The sequence below is a fragment of the Corvus cornix genome, chromosome Z, assembly GCF_000738735.6.
Source record: "Corvus cornix cornix isolate S_Up_H32 chromosome Z, ASM73873v5, whole genome shotgun sequence".
In the NCBI taxonomy this organism is placed as follows: domain Eukaryota; kingdom Metazoa; phylum Chordata; class Aves; order Passeriformes; family Corvidae; genus Corvus; species Corvus cornix.
This window is the reverse complement of record NC_046357.1, coordinates 59871210-59893641: the sequence shown is the minus strand read 5'-3', so window position 1 is coordinate 59893641 and position 22432 is coordinate 59871210. Positions and strand designations below refer to the sequence as shown.

The window sequence follows — 22432 nt, the reverse complement described above, 5'->3', positions numbered from 1 at the left end:
TCTATGTGGTAAATACAGATGTTTTACTTGCTGAATCAGCAAGAAGCAGAGCAAATCTGAAATGATTATCATTCAAAAATTCATTAAATATACCATGAGAGTGGTCCTTGTTTGTGACCTGCCTCAATGCAGCATACAGCAGCCCTGAACAGAACTATTTATACTTCGAGGAAGAATGCTTGGGAATATTTAATGGGGAGAGCACAACAGTCAAAACATACTGCTAAGTGAGCGTCCTTCTCTCCTTTGCATCCTTTCCCTCCTATCCTCCTTTCATTCTCCCACTGCCTCTCACACCCCCTCACTCCCTTGCATTGGTTTGCTGTAGCTATTCAGATGCAGACCAGAGAGAAACTGTGGACATTCATGCTTTGAGGTTACTTGGAACCAAAATCTTAAATGCCCACCTGTGCATTAATCCTCACTTTTGAAACTCATGCATGATAACCTGAAAGAGCTCAGATCTCCATGAGTAGCTATCAGTAACTATTTTCTCTCTTCTTGTTTACATATCTGTTTGTGTCTATAATTCTCAGGGATTAGTGTAAACCTAGGGTAGCAAGTAGTTTTAATTAAAAATAGATTGAGTAGACCAATGAACTGTAACAGAAAATTCTTGTGAACTAAGAGTGATAGTAAACCTGAATAAGTTTTTTCCTGTTTTAAGCAGGAGTGGATTTGCTCTTATCACTAATCTTTGCTTTTAGAGCACATGGAATGCTTCTTTATTATACTTTACTTTCTATAATTCATTCCAAAACTCAGAATGTTTTGATCACTCTCTGGAAGGCTGAATATTCGAAGCCACTTATGTCACCTCTGTCATCTGTAAAATTGTGTCTTTGTTCAGCCCTGTGAAAAGACAAGTAAGATATGGGTTTCTAAGGCTACGCATGGCTAGGTCTATTGTGCAAGCATAACAATTAAAGCATAATATATTGCTACTTATTCAAAGAATTTTACAAGGTTAGAAATTCCAGTCACAGTATATCCTTGAGTTAAAATCTAGAAATATAAAAAACATACAAGATTAACAAGATTCTCTACGTGATGGCAACAGCCACAGGTCTCTTCTCCTTTCTGTGTGTATCTGTATGCATCACATTACACAAGACAATTATGTAATAACATGATGAAAGCCTTTCAAAGTAAGTAAGAGTTATTCAACCATCTCAAGGAAAGCCGGGGTTGTTTTTCTATTCACAAAGCTTTTATATAACCTATTTTCTTATCAGTTTCTGCTGTCTGCAGTTTCTTAAATCATGAGTTATGGATGACTAAACTCAGAAATTAAATGAGTCAATGGCAGTATGAAGATGTGGTCCCACAATTCTCCCTTACAGAATGCATAGGAACACCTTGTCCTATACTTCAGCAATGCAGTTGGGTCAAATGGTAGGTGTTTTAAAAAGAAATCACAAAATTTGTTTCATCTGTGACAAATAATCCTATTTTAGCTTAGGGATCCTTCTTGTAAACGTAATTTCAGTCTCCAGGAAACAGTACTCAGCTGTTTTTTCCTGCAAAAGGTGTCTGTTTTCTTTTATAACAATATAGATTTTATGAATTCAAGTTTGTAAGCAGCAAGTTGTATCCCTTTCTGATTTTCACTTTTGTAACCAGGGAAGTTTGGTATTTGTCAAATGTCACTTCCATTTTTCTCATACTAAAATAGGTGTCTGCCTTTAGCATAGGAGACCCTGTTACCAATTAGCTGCATTTTCGGCAGGGTGTCAAGTAATATAAATTAGTTCAGCTCTTAGGTAGCAGAACTTGGTACAGGACTTTACAAGTTTTCTATTATCTCAACAGGCACTAGTTATTAGGGAGTATCAGACTGGGTAAGGTTTTTAAATCATGGATCAACAGCGTATTTATTTTAAAATGTTACACCTTGAACTTAATAACATAGTCCTCACATGCTGGTTTAGATACTATAAAACTTACTCTGCTGATTTAGGATTGTAACCATGCTTCTGGAGGGAACTGGTAGGAGAAACAAATTGACCAAATCTACTGGAAATTAATGACTGCCCTTCCTACTAATGCTATCAGGAAATATCTGTGTTTCAGACACAGTTTTACTGCTTTCTGCTCCTCCTAAGAATCCTTACCTTATATGCATAGCATCTTTTATCTCTTTTAATAAATACACTACTTGTGGAATGCAGACTACCCTTTATCTTTTAACCCCAGAAAAACATCTAGCTTTAAAATATTCCAGAATTCCATTTGTTTCCTCAGTAATCTGTGAATTTCTGTGTTCTTGTTCTTGAAAATGCTAGCATCTTGTACCAGCCTGCTCAGGAAACCTCTAGACAAGGATAACTGAAATATTTCCTTTGGAATCAAATACATAATCAGGAAAAAAATCATATGGAGTCCTATTAAAATAGTTATTTCTTTCAGAACTCATTGTACATATAAGTCTGAACATAAAAATGGCAAGCTTTTAGTTTCTCTTCTACAATTCAAACTAAGGCTTTATCTTTCATTAAAATATTTACTATTAACAGTAAAATTTTTCAAACTTTTCTCTCTCTCTGGATTTGTTCAGATTGGGTCATGCTAATTTCAAAAGCCAATGACAAAGACTATGGGACATTTCTATTATAGGTTCTCTTAGAAGATGCACAGGGAATCCAGATGGATTACTGCTGGCCCATTAGTACACCAACACATTGTTGAGACCTTTACTAATATGAAAGAAAGAGAAAAAAATTTTAGACAAATACATTTGTTTATACATTTAAAATGGATTTAGGTTTTTGAAGATTTTTATTGGCCCCCAGTCAGAGTTTGAGAGCCATATTGATATGCACTTCTAAGATATTTCAGTGAAATTAAGGAATACATCAAGACCTAGTTAATATCGAGCACCTTCGTAAAGTTAGACTGCACATTTTTTAAGAAGTTACTCTCCATTGAGGTACATCTTTAAGTACTTAAGCACCTGTTAGGCATAAACTTTATTCATTCAGTAATATTTGGACTCAAAGATTAGTAGAGAATCCAAAGTTACCTTTTGTTTTGAAACTTCTTTTCAATATATACATAAAAAAGCCCTCATTCCAGATATACTTTTGCACCATGCCTGAGAAGCTTCCTTTTGCAGCCCCAAAAAGCCCATCTACCGATCACTGCACCATGAAGAGTTCCAAAAGCAGTGACTTTAAGGAGCTCTCACATGCACTTCTTCCAAATATATTTCTCCCTGTTTCTTTGTCAGTAGCCCCACTGACACACACCATTCCACAAAACACGTGGCAATGGAAATGATATTCAAAAGGACTAAGCAAGTGCTAAGAAGGTAAACCTTCACCAAATGTCTCTTTAAGGATTCTTCAACACGGTGCTGTATTTAGCTGTTTGGTGGTGCGCCAGCCTCATAGCTTAACAATGTAACAGGAAAAAAACCCCTTGTGTCACTAGGATAAATGTGTTGTTTCTTCTTTATGATTTGCTTTTGGATAACTAACACAGCTCACGGTGGGAAACTGAAAGCCTGAAAGGCATACAGCCTCATTACTCTTTTCCACTGAATCACATGGACTGAAACTCCACTCTATATAAACACTAAAATACCAGAAATGCCACTGCTGAAGAAGCTTATCCATCCTGAGTTTTACAGTGTCTGTCTGACTGGTTTGTCAAAAAGATTTGCAGATAAGAGGAAAACAGAACAGTTTTGATGCCAGATTTCTCAAAACAGAAGTCAAACAGTAGGGATGTGTGTGAAATAAATCAATCCTAACTTTTCCCTTTCCACTTTGGCACATTCATGTCTCTTGAGCAGATTAAGTTACGGGTTCCTCAGTTTACATGAGAGGAAAATCTAAACTTTTCCATACAGAAAGGAGTTTTTGCAGTCTGCAAATGAAGTGTATGTGACATAGTTGGTTTCTCCATCACTGTGACTTTAGAGAAGCCTGAATTTTAAGAGTACTTTTTATACTGTAGCATTCACCAGAGGTTTCCAGTTTCCCTAATTATCGAAAACCTGGAAAAGAGAGGGAAACTTTCAAGATGGCTCAGAAGCTAGTCTCAGTCTGTGAGGGGAATGTCTCCACTGTCTGAGAAAGGGGAAAGCGTTAGAAAGAAATAAAGGAGTAAGTTGAGGAAACTTTTGTTTTTTTCACTTGAGATTGTCTGTCTAAAAACATCAGTGTAGTCTGTGCTTGCACACAGCGGGGTATTTTGTAATTGCACTAACCTGAAAACGGAGCTCAAAGAGTTGTCTGGAGCTCATGAAACAATAAAGTAGCCTTTGATTTGTAAAGCAAGGTAGAGGAGCTGAAATGCTATGGCTTCAGAGAACTTACAACTAACCATGAGGTTGTGGAAAACCATAGGATAGTTTATTCAGACTTGAAGAGTGTGGAGCAGAAAAGGCAACAGCAGCATAAGTCAGGCAGCTGTTCTGGAAGGCGTGGTTCTCTGTGCTGCAGCAAAGGGCACAACAATCATCATCTTCCTGACAGCTGGTGAGTGAAAGGCTTTAGGGTGAACTCAGGTAAAGACATGTGGGAAACATCTAATCCTCTAATAAACAGACTTATTGAAAAAGTCCCGTGCATAGTGACCTCGTACTCAGTAGAGCAGTTTGAAGGTACAGAATTTTTGTGTGAATCTTTCTAATTTCCAAAAGAAATATCCATTAACAAACACTCTCTTCTTAATAGTCACATGCAGAAATGTTTTCTACAACTCTTTTCCTATGCACCATTAAGTGAAATATTAATAACTATAGTTAAAATTATGGTTACATATAAAGTTCATTTTCATAATGTTCACTGCTCTGGCACAAAACTAATCACTGAGATCGGGATAAAAGTGACATTAAAGGGATAAAAATTATGATGTGCCCAACTTTGGGCTGATTAGAATATTCAGCTGTCACAGCTGGAAAACTAAGGGCAAAAATTGAAGTTTTACATTTGTTATGAAAGAGCTTTTCTTCTAAGAATCTTACAAAAAAAAAAAAAAAATGGGGCATTCATTGAAAGTAGCAGAACCAGAATCTAGGACGCAGTAATTATTGTGCTGCAAGAGCGCTGATGTGGATGAAATGCTTTGCCTTCATGTGAGCCAGTGGTGGAAGTACAGGCATAGAAACAAATGTCTGGGTAGCACTGAAACCTGAATAAACTCCAAAATCTCACCATGATAAATAACTTTGGAGAAATTTTGATTTTTTGCTGATGAAAGGAATTAAATTTATGCAGTTTAACATAGATGTTTCTCTCCATTTTATCTTATGTATTTTCCTTGTAGAAAGAAACATTAATGTTGGCTAAAAATTCGTGTGAATTTTTAAAAAAAAAATGAAAAAATTTCCATTCATCTGGAGTCCTTTCTCATCCACAGAAGCATGCAATCCAAGCCCACTAACTAACTCAGTACTAGCACTCTAGGCTGTTATAGTCTAATACTAGGATTTTTAGCACTGAACTTACCCCCTGCCCCAGTCTTAATACATGATCCTTTGAAGATACCTCTGATTTTATTATTAATAATGAAGATAGATTATGATATAGAAATATTTACAGGGTAAAACCACCATCTATGAAATCAGACGCCAGTTAGCAAATGCTAGAGAGATACTGGTTTAATGTTTTTCAGGATACAACAAACTATTGTGTCAACTCCTTCAACTCCAGTGATTTCTGCACATGCTTAAAATTTTTTTAAACTGTTTTTCTAAACTTTTGATTACTTGTTCTTTTTTTATGGAACAATTTAGAGATTTATTTGTCAGCAAGTTCATCACAGATTAGCTCATCTTAACATTTTGTCTCATTAAAAGTTTTCTATGTTAATAAGTCTGCAGACACTGATGACCTCCAACAATATGCTTGACCTCTTACGTGTTCTGTATTTTTGTTTTTGATGCTTTCCAGTTCAGCATGCATCACTGAAGTTACAAACGGAGCAGAAAGGATGTACAGCAGGGCAGATAGCTAAGTGGAATATGTAATCAAAGCAAGAGATGTGCTTTGATAGTATCTTTTGTTAGGTACTTGTGCTGGTTTTTACTGGGGTAGAGTTAACTTTCTTCACAGTGGCTGGTGTGGGGCTGTGTTTTGGATTTGTGCTGAACACAAGGTTGATAATTTAGAGACGTTTTTGTTATTGCTGAGCAGGGCTTGCACAGAGTCAAGGCCTTTTCTGCTTTTTGTACTCCCAGAAGTTGAGGATGCTTGGGAGCTTGGGAGGAGAGACAGCTGGGACAGGTGATCTGAGCTGACCACAGGGATATTCCAGACCATGCAACATCGTGCTCAGTGTATAAAATGGGGAAAGAAACACAAAAGGGGGGGGGAACATTTGGAGTGATAGTGTTTGTCTTCCCAATTAACCATTATGCATGATGGAACCCTGCTCTCCTGGAGATGGCTGAACACCTGCCTGCCCATGGGAAGCAGTGAATTAATTCCTTGTTTTACTTTGTTTCTGTGCACAACTTTTGCTGTGCACAACTGATTGTCTTTATCTCAGTTCATGATTTTTCTACCTTTTGCCCTTCTGATTCTCTCTCCAATCCCACTGGTGGGGGATTGAGCAAGCAGCTGCATAGGGCTGTGGTTAAATATGCCACTACTGTAGGGGCACCAGAACTGGACAGGCTTAATGTTTTACTTCAATTTCATAAATACAGGAACTAAAATGATGCTGCGCATGCATATTTACAATACATAGGTGAAGCACAAACTTATGCCAACACACTGTGAAACTTTCAGAATTGTGTTTTATTACCCTGGCATTCTTTTAGCCAGTGAACAGCATAGTGTACAGGAGCCTTACAGTCTGACAGAATGTATTTCGTTTTTCTTCAGAGATTTTCATCTTTTGTAGATGACTAGACCATATTGTATGAAATTGGCATATCTTACTGCAGTGCAGCTATGGAGTGCCTGCAGTTTTTCTCAGTTGACCACAGTCCCCAAGGTGAAATGACACTGAGGAAATGACAGGCAGTATCAAACCTGGAAAAACTACTTGCTCCATTTAAAGAAATTTCAATAACTTCCAAGAGGTGGGTACTGCCTTATTAACTTGCCCCACTAGTGACAGGTTCCCAGTCTGATGTCACCCCATTCATTGTAACCCCTGGTGCCCGACCTGTGAGCCAGTTGCTCGCCCATCACATGATGTGTTTATCCAGCTGTGGGCTGGACATTTTGTCCAGAAGAATCCTGGGGTTCCACAGGCCTGCATCCTTGGCCCTGTGCTCTTCAACATCTTCATTTATAACCTGAATGCAGCACTTGGAGGAATACTAAGTAAGGTTGCCAACACTAAATTGGGTGGAGTTGTTGACTCCCTGGAAGGCAGAGAGACCCTGCAGAGAGACCTTGACAAATTGGAAGGCTGGGCAATCACCAACCATATGGAATTTAACAAGGGAATGTGCTGGATTCTGCACTAGGGATGTGGCAACCCTGGATGTATGGACAGACTGGGAAATAAGGTGCTGGAGAGCAGTGCCATGGAAAGGGACCAGTGGGTCCTGGTCAGAGGCAAGTTGAACATGAGTCAGCAGTGCCCTGGCAGCCAGGAGGGCCAGCCCTGTCCTGGGGTGCATCAGGCACAGCATTGCCAGCCTGGCAAGGGAGGGGATTGTCCCACTCTGCTCTGCACTGGGGCAGCCTCACCTCGAGTGCTGGGGCAGTTTGGGGCACTGCAATATGAGAAAGACATTAAACTGTTAGAGAGTGTCCAAAGGAGGCCAATGAGGATGGTGAAAGGCTTTGAGGGGAAGCCGTAGGAGGAGTGGCTGAGGTTCCTTGGTTTGTTCAGCCTGGAGGAGACTGGGGGGAAACTCACTGCAATCTTCAACATCTTCATTAGGGGAAGTGGAGGGACAGGGACCAATCTCTTTACTCTTGTGACCAGTGACAGGTCTTGAGGAAACTGCATGAAACAGTCAGGGGAGATTTAGGCTGGGTGTCAGAGAAAGGCTTTTCATCCATATGGTGGCTGGGCTCCCCAGGACAGTGGCCACAGCACCAGCCTGACAGAGTTCAAGAAGCATTTGGACAATAATCTCGGGCACATGGTGTGACTCTTGGGGTGTCCTACAGTAAGGAGGTGGACTTGATGGACCTGATGGGTCCTTTCCAACCCAGCATATTCTATGATTCTGTGATTCTATGCAATTACCAATCCCTTGAAAAATACAACAGAAGATGAAGCTAGATAGGCATCTAGTGGACATATTTATTATATAAGTTGCTCTATATTAGAACTAGAAGATATCTGGGGCAATAAGACGACATAAATAATTGCTCTTTCTAACTTTTCATACTGATATTTACAGCTGTCATGCTTATGTGTACCAAAGTTCTTTGGTTTTGGGGTTTTTTTCCAGGGAGTCTATCAAAAAGAGTTTTATTTTTCTTTCCCAGTAATTTACATTTAGCAAATATGGCTGATGAAATAGTTTTTGTTCCTCATAGCAGAAACACATTTTCTCTGATCAGCTGTAATTCATCTGAATTACCAGTTTCATTGTTTCTGTTTGTTTTTACCTAGGCCATGATTTAGTTGAAGAATGGTTTCAAATACATTTTAGAAGTTCTGCTAGTAGCGTTTACAGCCAAATTCATAATGACCTTCAAAAATTTTCTGACATCCAAGAAGGAAAAAATAAGTAAATATTACATGAAAGCTAGTAAAATCTTACTACTTTTAATATGAGGGCATTTCATTTTCAAACACAGAAGAAATATCCCTTTCTAATACCATTTCTTATGACCATAACTTGAAACAAACCTGAAGGTATTTGAATCTGGCTATATCATTATTTAAGCAGTTTTACCCTTTGGGTAACACACATACCACTTTGTATTTCTCTCTGCTCTTGTCTCTCTGCAGTAAGACTGAAGAAATTAACCCTGCAAAATAAATGAGGTTTTGTTCTGACCACACAAATGCAAGATCCCAGTGAGCACAATTTTGAGGAATGCTGTTGTCTAATTTCTATTTATCACTGTCACATACACTTATACAGAGCCAGGGCATAGCATTAGCAGGTCATATGAAAACTTGTCCATGACAAGCATTCTTGATAGCAGAAACCAAGCAAAATCTAAGGGAAGAGTCTAAAAAACATGTAAGGTGCATTTTGGCCAGCGAAAAGATTATTTTGAATATTCATTTTTATTTCCTTTTGGGTAAGAAAATACTTTAAATTCAAACCTTTCATATTTTCCTTCCTTTTTTATTCAGAGCTGCATAGAATGTAATTGTCTTTAGGGAACAGATTTTACCAGGAAGATGTGCAGATGGAAGGAACAAAGGTTCCATGAGGGAAAAAAGTTTATCTACATTTTCTGGCAATTAAAGAGTAGTCTTAGCTGTAAATTTTGATCTATAACTACTTTTACATTATTTCTATTCTTCACTTGAAACAAACCTGATCACCTTTGCTTTCAAATGAGTTTTTCCAGTGCTCCTCTTCACTCCATTGCCATTTAGTTTGCTAACATCTCTTGGACAATAAAATATCTGGAACCAAAATTAACATTGCTGTTCACTAAGATATTCATGACCACATTTAACTGTCCATAATAGACATGATGACTCTGTTGGAGAAAGAGATAAAAAAGAAATCCAGTCCTTTGATTTAACTTAGTTTAAATATGTGTATCACAAGTGTAAACTACTTATTCTGGTCTGCTAGGTATAGTAAGAAAGTGTGGTGGATGTTTGCTCTGCAGCCTTGCAGTTTCATCACAGAACCCTTTATAAGGAATTCTGGTTTTAGGATCCTCAGGGTCACAGATGTTATCTTGCTTAGAGTTTTCAATTCATTACCAAAGTATGCAAAGTTTGTAGAAATGCATGTAAGAGTAATAGTTGGACTCAATGGTCTTGAGGTCTTTTCCAGCTTTAATGATTCTATGTTTCTAGGAACAGTTATTCTATTCCTCATATTTCTGTATTTCTGTCTTCTGCAATGTTATTTATGCTAGAACCCTAGGCAATAGTGACATATCCTTGCTTTCTGGTTTGGACCCATTTATATAGATTTCAGTTTGGTGAAATAGGAGAGCTAATGTTAACATTAATCACTGTTTTTCAGCTGTCTTGGAGCTCTATTTACTGGATATTTTCTAGGCAAAGTGGAAAGTTTCTGCATGATCAATAAACATTTAAGCAATGGTAGTTTATATTCCTTTCTTTTGTTTTTCTCCCAACAGTTCATTTAACATCTGAAGGTGATCTGTTGTAGGATATCCTGATTAATAGTATTTCTGTTCTGTTGGAAATCTGGAGCTCAGCATGAAATGAATTGCTTACAAAATTAAGACAATGAGATATAACTTCCTTCAGAGTTGATTTTATTTGGAGCAGCCAAACTCCTCTTTGCCTGTTTTTTTTTTTTTAAAGGACATAGTAGATAGATAGGTAGGTAGGTAGGTAGGTAGGTAGGTAGATAGATAGATAGATAGATAGATAGATAGATAGACAAATAGACCAGAGTACATAATATATTTCTTACACACAGTTGTATATATATGATTATATGCATACAATGGGACTGTACCCCTATGCCCCCTGATGCCTTGGCTGCCAATTAGATTCCTCAGGAAAACTGCCAGTATGAAACAGTACAGAAGGAACACATTATGATAAATTTCCTCCAAAGCCAGTGCTGAAAGAAGCTGAAAGGGATTTAGCACAGATACTGATGCTGTCAATTTGTTAAAGGTTTGAATTTCTGGTTCATTTGAAAATTGAACTCTGAGCACTAGGGATTTTTAAGGTATCTTTCCAGTGATACAAGGTTCAGTGGTCCACATCTGTAGGCACAAACAGTTGTATTTTCCTTTACATTCCTTTTTTCCTTTCTGCCATTTACCTTATCTCTATGAATTTCAACATTATGGTTGAGATGGCAGCTAATCCAAAATTACTTTGCTCATGGAAGTGGAAGAAGTCTTTGCTTCTCTATTCATACTTGCCCAGAAGCCTATCTTTGTTTGACTTCAGCACATGTCAATGTTTTTGATCTGACTGGGAGATGGGACTCCACAGATCAAACTATGGGACACTGTATGGTGATGTTGTCTAATCTTCCATTCTTTTTCTGTTACTCTCTGGGGAATCTGTTGCCTTGTAAATTATGGCCAAGAGTGAGTATTTCCTAAATGGATCCCTCATGAATTATTTAATTTTTCTAAATATGATCTAAGTTTTAAAATGTAATGATATTAAAGTGGGGTTTTTCCTAGTCCAGTAGGATTAGTTCTTTTCACATGAAACGACGTGTGGCAATCTCCACCAGCTATTAGATGTATAGTGCTTTATATGTCATCTTTGCAGAAAAACGGTCCTATAATTGTGCAATATGCCTTCACAGATCAGCAACAATTCTTTACTCAAAAATTATGGCATTTCAGCTTGGGGCCAAAAATTCCCAAGTCCTTTGTCTATGAAACCACAAATATCATTTTTGGAACCATTGAAAATGCTACTTCACTAGTTATTAAAAAATGTCATCTTAATTTATGATATTACAATAAACTTAAAGAAACCAAGTTTAAGTGTGAAGGGAAGACTTGCTGCACACAGTACTTCAATTCTGGTAAGAAAATATCTGTAAATGCACATAAGAAAATCTTATAGATCTAGCAGGAGAAAAGTACAGACTGTGTGACCTAGCAGTTTATCTGCATCTGTCATAATTTAGCTAGTGTCTTGATAATGTTGTTTAGCATACCCTGAAGTGTTATATTTAAATATCTCATTAAAAAAAGACATGTCTTTCACCCCCCTTTAAATGGACTTTCTGAGTCCTCAATTTTGAAAAAAATACCTTCCAAAAATTTTTTGTGCCCAACCCTGAAATTAAGTTTAGTTCCAGTGTCCTAAAATGCAATGAAATCAGATTTCCTTATATGAACAGGGTATATATAAGATGTCAAGATTGTGCTTTTTCAAATGCATGTGTATGTTTAGTCCATGATTATGCATCTAGAGATTCCTATTGACTCTACTAAGAAGTTTTTTTATGTATTTGGATATGCATATGAACATATATATATATATATATATACATGTACATATATATAGCAAGTTATACACTTAATTATTTCCTTTTATTTATGTTTTTGTTTTCATAGAAGATATATAATGAGTAAAGGAGAATTTCTCCTGAAAAGGAGAAAACTTAATTCATATTACCGCCTGAACACATGCTGTTATGTTACTTTCTCGTGCACCTGTCAGTTACTGTTATGCTGGGTTGGTCCTTGTGCACAAACAAGCCCATCAGCTTTTTTAGCTAGAGCATGAAAAGTTCAATGTGAAACTGAGCAACATTCTGAATCTCCCTGATATATAGTTGTGCTGATGTATTCCTGCTGGGAAATGTGCCTTTCAGTGTAGAAACTCCTGTAGTAACTTCAACGGGTATCAATAGCTTTGTTAAAGCAATGTGGCACTGCTGCTGGTTGCACGGAAAGACCCTTGAGACATCCTCTCTTGGACATATCCTAAAACTCCCTGGGAAATTTACACTTAATAGCTCACAAGTTACAAGCAACTATCTTACTTACTAGTTCTCTTTTGGTATGTCTCTCTGATATTTACACCCCTCTACCTAGCTAGTGGCAAGGGCTGATATGTTTTGATTACAAACAAGAGTAAGCCTAAGTCTAGTCAGTGAAAGCAAGCAGCACTGCTTTACTTGTAGCAGGTTGCTCTGTCTAAGCAAGGATACAGCAGCTCAAACTTTGTCTGGCTTACAAGTTATCAGTGATAGATGAGCAAGGAGGTTCTTCTTATCAGTGATAGGATCAAGCAAGAAGGATCTGCTGGTTTTAGTACTGAAGAATGCTGAGACCTACTTGACCATACTATCAAACCAGTTGTGAGGACATGCAAGAAAGATGCTCCCTGATTGAGCCTGGGTGCAGCAAGGATGTGCAGGCCCTGCTATGGAAATGAGACTCAAAATTTTCAAGCAGCAAAAACAAAAGAGCTGATAACAGCTTTTTCAGCAGCAAAGAATATTTTGCTGAGTAAACATGACAACACACATTCTAAAAATGTATAAAATAATAAAAATGACAATCACTTTATGCTATAAAAGGCCCGTCCCATTTTTACACAGCAAGCACTTCTGGCACACCTTCCAAAGGTGAAAGGATTTAAAGAAATCATTTAATATATTTAAATAAATATATATTGGGGTTGTCATCCTTAATTCTGTGGATAAAATCATATAAAAGTTCAATTAGACCTGTTTAAACTTTAGACATAAACTGTTGAGCCACTTAGCCATAACTCTGTGGCTAGGACTGGATCTGAGGAGTTGGGAGAGCAAAGGGGTTCTTTCTGAACTGTGTGGCTCAATGAAAAGGCTTTGCTGATAAGCTTTGTTTGAAGGTCCCACTCTGCCCACAACAGCCCCGTAACCCCTGACTGGCAGCTATTGGCAGTGTGGGAGCAGTGCCCAGCCCTGTGCAAAGGGTGGGGACCTTTCCAGCATCAGGCACAGCTAGCATGAGTGACGCCACACGTGTGCCCCCAGGCCAGCCCCCAGCCACACAGGGGGCACTACATGCGGTCCAGCTGAGGCTGACCTTCCTGAGTAAGTCAGAGGCTGACTGATGTCAACAACTCTAACAATAACAAGATTCAGATCACCTTTGCAAAGGGAAAACCTGGGGTCAACAGATTCCCCAAAGTAAATGCTGCAACTTAAAACTTTCTTCTAGCAGCATTAAGAAGCTCTTGAATTTTCTATCAGACACTATTGAAGCTTTATGACAAGCAGTCCCAAGACACAGTGAATGTCCAGAATTATCTCAGCATTTTTTTAACACCATGCTTATCTAGAAGACTGAATGAAGAATAGTTTTTCATTTGGATGCCCACAATGAGTTCTTCATTAGAACTTAATTTGTTACTGAAAGTAATGGAAATTTTGAATCTGCACATCTACAGTGGAACAAACCCCTGTGTTGACCCAAATACCAAGACCTGCATCCATTTGGTTCTAAATCCCATAATTTTTGAAGTTAAATTTTCAACAGATAAAGCCTCAGACTCATGTAAGGTCATGATCAGTCTTTTAGAGCTGTTAAACCTAGTTTTCTGTCAAGTTACAAAAAAGAGTTTCTTTTTCTCAGTGCTGAATGCAGGCTGATCTATGATGCCTTTGGTGATGTCACTCTCTCTTCCAGATCCGGTTTGCATGGAATAGTGACATGGAGAAGGCACTGAGGTACTTAGGGGGACTGTTAGATGTTCTTTGTTTTAGTGTTTGCTTTTTGTTGTCCAGTCTGTCTTTCCTGAGAATTAATACCATATTGTTTTTGCCTTACCACTGGCTATATGGCAACATAACCACACATTAATATAGGGCTTAAGAGCAGTAATAATTTACAACTTACAACCCAGGGATTAGTGCTGAGTCCTCCTCAATGACATTCCATTTACCTGAGGGTCAGCTTTACTGTGCCTGAGCATTAGCAGGACAGATTTCTTAAATCCAACACTTTTCATTAGGGGTGGAGTTGATCTCACTCAGCTTTAGCCGTATAAAAGGACATTGACTACCTGGATAGATTCCCAGTTTAGTCATCAGCAAACGTCGTATTCGGTATCCTAGTCATCCCAGCCTGAGGTAGATCAGTCACAGGAAGGGCCAATCTCAGTGATTATCTCCAAAAAGCAACAAGATCTCAATGTTTGGTATCTCTGAGAGTATCTTGTCATCCTGGAAATGCTCCAGAGCAAAAACCACTGGTCTACAGTGTTTTTGTAGATAAGCTTTGAGAACAAAGGTCCCATGAACAGAAATTGGTCCCTCAGAAGGCCTGTCTGACAGTTCCTTTTCCTATTGAGCCTGTCCTTAAAGTAACTCATGATAGCTTAAGTAACATTCAAATTCCTGTATTTCTGCAGTTAAAATCACCTAAATACATGGGCTGTAATTTTTTTCCACTGGATTTGGGATGAGTGTGAAATAAATTTTGCCCAGATCTGATTTCATTTCCATAACAAGACTGCTTGTCTGGTGTAAAGGAATAAAATAAATTGATGAAGATTCAAGGAAAGGCAAAGATTTAATATCCTATTCACAGCATAAGGCAGAACAGCACCAGCTGATTTATAAAATTCTCTTTACAGGCTGAGTGAGAGATCTGCTTTTCTATCAGTGTACAGAAGACCTGTATTAACATAAAAGTATAAAAATATTCAGCATGATGTAATAGAATTTTAAAATAATATTCCATTTTTATAAAATTTTATGTAAATTATTACATTATATATTTTATATAATATATAAATATATTTTACAGAAAAGCAAAAGGAAAAGTAAACAAATACCCTGATGAGTTTTCAGCTGCAGACAAAGAAAAAATTTTGACAATTAAAATCTTGCACATGGACTTTTGAATACAAGATGCAAAGCAATAGGTTAAAGTTGTAAGCAGCTGCTAGTCTTAGTATATGCAGAGAGAAGGCCTTTTGAATGACTCAGTAGAAAGATCAATGATTTGCTTATCTAGGCTTATGCTCTCAAAATATTGGCTATGGACATATATAATCCAGACAAACTTCACTACTGAACTCCTTGAGCTATGGAAAAATTCAGTATTTTAAGTCAGTGTCTTCTAATACCAAAACACATGAAAAAAATTATGGAAAATAACTAGAAAAACAGTTACTCATAGATCAAGACTTGAATGTGTTTGTTTACACTTAAGTGCTTGAATAGTTGAATTTACTACACATGAGTATGTTTTCATCACTGTCTTATAAAAACATACACTAGAAACAATGGGAAGCCATAATCATGGCGGAATTTATGATGCTGGTGTTTTCAGATGAGGTTTGTTGAGAACTGAGATGCCTTGCCAACAGCATCAGAAGCAAACACACAAAAAAAGTGCTAATAACACCTATCAATGTTTCCCAACATTCAGATTTACTTAGGAAGTTTTAGTGAGCTAACTGCTTCTTAGTATTTAGTGTTGAAGGCTTTTGCTATTGGAACTGCTTTAGAAAATAAATGCTGGCTATGAGATCAGCAAACAGGAGATCGTTGCATCTTTTGCTTTGGTTGTGACAACCAGCATTGTATAGACCAAGCTATTGGAAAAGCAGATCCATGGGATGTGCCATAAACCTGTAATATCCATCATTTCTGATAAAAACTAATTTTCTCCTAATCAGCCCAATTTTTAATCTAACTGGAATGTCCTCTCTTCTGTCCTACCAACCCCTTTGCAAACCATTCTCTGTTAAAACTGATCCATTGTCTGCTGTCATTTGTATGTGTTTTTCTTTACATATTATCAGGATTTACTTAAAAAATTTAAACCTATAATTTTTTTGAAAGGAATATAAATTTTTTATTCAGAAGTATTCCCTCCTATTAACCATGTTTCTACAACAAATTTAGTTTTATTTACTGGTGTCTGGAATAATGTCAATGACTCATAAATTGTTATCTAGGATACTATCTGAGTAATTATCTTTCAGGAAAATCTGGTTGTCTTCTTTTCATATTTGTGTATTTTTGTACTTACAATATGTATGAGGATGCCAAACTGAAAGGCGCAGTGGGGAGGTAATAAAATTCACCCTGACAGCCCTGTCAGACAGAGGGACATTCCAGTAACTCCTTAATCTCCACTGTCATACATCAGAAAACATTTTTAGGAATCAAGACCTGAAAATTCATAATATGTAACTCTAAGGTGGTGAGAAACTGAATGATGGTACTCTTCAACAATGATCTCATAACTCTTACTATAATCCATTGACTAGGTGGAAGAGAAGTTGTAGCAACAGAATAGTCAAACTCCACAGAAGTAATGGTCAAGCTCGGTTTTCTTCCCTGTACTTTTTTGAGGTATGTCATTTGAGAACTAGGTCACTTTCCAGGCCATGTTTTTGAAAGAGTTCACCAACAGTCTCTAGAATTAGATCTGCAGGTTTTTTGGCCTTAAAATAAAACTGTCCTGAGACATTCTTTGTATCTAAAGCAAACTCTAGGCTGATGAAGTGGGATGGTCATTTTACTGGCTAAGAGAGTATTCAGCTTGCTTTGTCAGTGAGTGAGGAAGTCATGAAACAAGTTTTTCTTGAGGGTATCGCCCACATATTTTCTTAGCACCAGTACCCAGGTTCTCATTACTTCAACCTTCTGAATTAATTATAGCATTATCAGGGTGTAATCAATCTTTTCCCTCCAGAACTGCCTGCTGAATGTCTTCCCTCCCTTCAGAGCATTAATGTGCCAGCACTGTAGTACTGAGAATGAGGAATGTGCACCGAAGAGAAGTTATCACACAGAAAGGCTCACAAGAGCAAACAGAGAACCAGACGCTTCATTTTGCTTCTTAAAATGCACTGTATAAAAATTATAAAAGCCACTGGAGGATAGTTCTTGATAGTTCTCCAGACCTTCAAAATGTAAAGATTTTTTTAAGCCTTCAAAGTGACTGAAAGATTCTGCACTAAAATATACACTAGATCTAATTCAAACTCCCTTTTTCTTTCAAGGTTGTATGTCAAGAAGCCTTGAAATCCAGCAATGCGCATCTATATAGGTCAAACATAGTTAGCTTTTTAGAGCACAGGAGGCTTTGCAGTGCATATTGATGCTCTAATCTGAAACTACATAAAGCACTTCTTCATTGCAGAGCACACATTTTCATTCAGACTAAAATAAGTCACTGTCCGTATTTGCCAGGACATGTGGCTACACTCTTGGCTAATTGTCTCACTTTAAGGCTCCTCTATGGCTAGACTGCTAACACTGATCGTACCTGATTCTCACAGTATAACCTCTGAGTTGGTAAAGCAACCCAAGGGCAAAGCATATGCTGTACTTCCAAGGCAGCATCACTCTTGACATCATAGGCTCGTTTTGGCAAAACAGGAAGATTAAAACATTCCATGCTTCCCTAACAGTTTGGATGAATATGTTAAAGTCTACATTACTGAAAAGGTTTCTTCTATTTCAGAGCTTATGAGGAAAAATGAGCTAGCTGACATGATTTATGTTTTGGCCCCATATATTTATGTTATCCCCTCTATTTGCAGGTAGAATTCAATTTAGCATTTAGAGACAGAAGACTTCTAGGCTCACAGTTCTCTAAAAAGAAGGAAGAAAAGTAATTGACTGGGCTCAAGAGAAGATAAAACAGTCAGAGCTCTGTTCAGCTTACTGAAGATAAGAGAAGAATCACACAGTAATATGCAGTTGAGGACTGCCACGCTCTCAATAAGGCCACTAACAATAAATGGATTTCTGACTCTTTTTTAACACATTTTTATACGTAATATTCTTGTTTTATAGAGAAGTAAACCGCAGTGAGATACCTGCTCACAAACCTAAGGTTCAGTAATGTCCAAAGTGTGGGTGGGTGTACCTGTGGTTCTGCCTATGTCCCCATCGGCATAAACAGACTCACCAACACTATTACTGATGCATTCCTGATGTCATCATGACATTAATTAAGCCTCTAGAATGGAAATGGAATTAAAACTCTACACTTTTTCTTCTAGGCCTCAGACAGGTCTCAAAAAAGTTCAGAACTTTCTCAAACTCTAAGATTTTCTCGTGTCCTCATCTGCAGCAACAGACTTAGAAGTCACCTCTGCAGTAGGATGTAGAGTCAATGGAACTTCTGTGGAAGATGCACATATTGAAATAGTTGTACTAACTCCTATGCTTGCAATAAACAACTGAAAAGGAGAAAGCTATTAACATATAGCAGTATAATATTCACTGGTTGTCCACAGTAAACACGGGGCAAAGCCTTCACCTTTAAAAGGCAATCGCTTTGTTTATTCACACTGGGGACTTGGACCCAAGTTCTGCAATGAGTTATACTAGTGTAAATTTAAAGTAAGCTCCATATGAGTGCAGTTAATAAAAATTCACAAAAATGAAACTGGAGGTGAAACTTACCTGGCCAAACAGCTTTGTTTAGCCTCTTTAGAGTTCTGGCTGTCTCCCCAGATCTTTCACTAGATGTGATCTGACTGGAAAAATCACATGAAAATGCTGTGAAGGATATAAATAAAGAATGTGAAAGAGATGATTTCTTAAATGGTTTTACTTGCCAATACCTTGGAGTTTCATCCAATTTGGAATAAAGCCTAATATCTTGAAGTTTGGCTTCCAATGTCAAAATATGTTCTTCCGCAAATGTCAAAATATGTTCTTCTGCAAATACTTCAATTCATCATAGTGACTTCCATGTAAAACCATAAACTGTACTTTTTTGTGTTGTTGTAAGATCAACTCTACTGAAGCAATAGACTTTTTAACCTAGAAATTTGATTTCAGCTCACGAAAAAGAATTGCTAGGGAAAGCACCTCGTCTGCCTAGAGAGTATGGCAAGTAAAGAAAGTAAATTCAGGGCTTACTGTACCTTCTCCTCCCCCCTCCCCATGTTTCTTCAAGAAGGAAACACACAAAGGAATTCTGTATAAAATATAACCATATTATTTCCTCAAAAATGGTCTTAGCTAAGGCTAGTGGCCTTAGCTGCCACTAGAACACTTAGAAAAAATCCTTAGAGTAGTTCTATCTCTCTTTTTGTTGTTTTAAACCAAGATTTTCTCCACTGTATCTTTAAATCCATCAATTCATATCACCAAATACCTTTAGTGACATTAATAGTACAAAGAATTACCTTGAACAAGAGAATGCATCTGTAAAAGCTGACAGCCTCCTTCATGATTGCGCTATCTTCCTTTACAGCAGTGCTCTTCTCCCCCCACCAAACATGGCATCATACTGAGCTGGATCTTGGTTTAGTCTGCTGCCATCCTGCCAGAATACAATAAACATAGTGCTGAAATATCTTACATGTCACTTGTGACTTTTTGTTTTCATTTTTGTTTCTACTTTAGGGCAGTGTCCAAGAGCAGCAAGATGCTTTTGAAAGAGGAATTTCTTACATCATAGCGATGTAAGAAATAAAAGCTATCAAGTATGTAATCGGAATTTTATTGCTGCATTGAGGTAAAGAAAATACTGAATGAGTTGACGTAATTTTGTAAAAGCTGGTTAGTATTTAAATATCGTTTGCTACTTTACCACCTGAAGTACACTGGATAGTTTAAAGACAGCATGTTCTCCAGCCTTAAGCTGTTTGAAATTCAGGGTATTTTTTTCTCATCACAGTTTACCATAGGGTGTCCAGAGTTCATCTGTTTTCCTGTAGGAAACAGGAATTAAATTTAAGAACACTCTGGCTACTTTGGAGAATAGAAGTGTAGTTACTCCATGTACAACTCTCTTTACTTGAGATAGGTTATGAACCCTCCCCTACAGATGGTTCTTTAACCTACTTTCCACAATTAACTTGCAGAATCCAGAGACAGAATCACAAAATCATCAAAGTTCAAAAAGATTTTCAAATTTTCTAGTCCAGCTGTCAACCTAGCATCACCATAATCACTCCTAAACCATATCCTCAAGATCTATGCCTCTTGAACATTTTGACAGGTTGTGACTCACCACCTCCTTGGGCAACTTATTCCAATGCCTAACCATTCTTTCAGTAAAAAAAATTTCTACTATCTAACCCAGCACCACTTGAGGCTGTTTTCTATTGTCCTTTCACTGGAAACGTGGCAGAAGAGACTGATCCCCACCTGTTTACAACCTCCTTTCAGGAAGCTGTGGAGAGCAATGTCATTCTATTGTAGTGAGGGGCCCAGAACCGAACACAGGATTTGAGGTGTGGCCTCACCACTGCCAAGTGCAGCAGGACAATCCCTGCTCTGGTCCTGCTGGCCACACTGTTGCTGACACAGGCCAGGATGCCACTGGCCTTCTTGGCCACCTGGGCACACCCTGGCTCATGTTCAGCTGCTGGCACCAGCACCCCCAGGTCCTTTTCCTGTGGGCAGCTTTGCAGCCCCTCTGCCCCAGCCTGTGGCACTGCCTGGGGTTGTTGTGGCCCAAGGGCAGGACCCGGCACATGGTCTAGTGTAAGTTCATATCGTTGTCCTCAGCCCACCAATCCAGCCTGTCCAGATCCCTCTGCAGAACCTTCCTGCCCTCCAGCAGATTAACATTTCTGCCCAGCTTTGTGTCTGTGAGTTTACTGAGGGTGCTCTCAATCCCCTCATCAAGATCATCAATAAAGATATTCAACTGAACTGGCCGCAGTAGTGAGGAGTGGAACACCACTAGTGACTGGCTGACAGCTGGATGTTGCTAGATTCCCCACTACCCCTTGGAGTAGTGGGGAATCTAGCCAGTTCTTCAGGACTTCTGTCTTCCATAACTAAAAACATGATGTCTGAGATCTCTGGTTAGTTTCATTCACATTCTTGCGATTTTCTCAGAAACATTTACTTCAAAAAGTCATTTAAAACTCATGTTCTAATATCTGCAAAAGAAAATTAAGATGAAATAAGATTGTGACTTGGATTTAACTGACTGTTAGGTTTAAAGAAATTAAATACCTCTCTTCAGAAAATTTCCAGTATCACAACATTGTTGTGATAAGGTTGCGCCCAAGATTAGTGGCAGAAGTCTAAATTCAGTGTTAGCCTGATTTACTAGAGGAATTATTGAATAATAGAGCAAAAAAAATTGGAATGCGAAAATATTCCTTCCCTTTTTTTTCTCCATTTTGGTCTTCAGCCTGGAGTGGTCCACACAATATCCCTTTTTTATCCTTTTTTTTCAAAGACTAAACATATGCAGTAAAAAATATTGAAGAATACTGCTTTCTTCATTGACCCATATGCTGACTAGTACAATCTCATTTATCTCATGTGCTTAGGGAGAAAAGAATTACAATCTCTATTGCATAAACTAGGATGATTAAGGGATTTGGAAGAAATTGGAACAGCCCATACACTTTGGTTTGTTGAATTAGTCGCTGTTTGTAGTTTAGTGCAAACTTTTCCATTCTCATCAGAGTAACTGAAACATAGATGTTCACACTTAGAAATGAATAGAGAAAAAGGAAATACAAAAGAAAAAAATATAAATCACTATTAAACTTAGCTCTCTCTTCGTTCATATCCTTTATCCCATCCCAGTTATGTTAGAAATGTTCCCCTTAATCGTGAACATGCAAAATGAAAACTGTCAGCCTGAAAATACTCATTCTGCATTTCCTGCAGTCTCAGGTTTGTGCTAACAGTAGCCATAGGTCAGTAATATATTCACATCAGCTTCTCTCTTTAGGCACTAACTAATCCCACTGAAACAAGTACAGCTACTTGCATATTTAATGCCTTGTTTGTCAGATTACCTCCAGTGTATGGCAATCATCTTTTATCATGTGCTAACTAAAGGAATATGCACACCACCTTAACTCTACCTAGATTATAAGGTTAGTTTGATGAACTTCAAAAAAAAAATGTATTCTGCTGTGAGCAGAATAAAAAATGCATAGGACCATTAGCAGAGACAATGTATGA

The 22432-nt window shown here is 37.9% G+C and overlaps 1 long non-coding RNA gene across 2 annotated transcripts in view; it reads right to left on the bottom strand.

Annotated features, from left to right (window-relative positions):
- LOC109143676 overlaps positions 1-20788 on the bottom strand; it is a 43285-nt gene extending 22497 nt beyond the window's left edge. Inside the window, exons 1-2 of one of the 2 annotated variants that reach the window (XR_005603916.1) lie at positions 19678-20788; positions 18947-19042 (exon numbers count right to left, since the gene is read on the bottom strand). This is a non-coding gene — a long non-coding RNA (uncharacterized LOC109143676). The remainder of the gene's footprint in view (positions 1-18946; positions 19043-19677) is intronic. The other variant, XR_005603915.1, reaches the window with a different exon arrangement.
- Positions 20789-22432: the final 1644 nt, after the last annotated feature.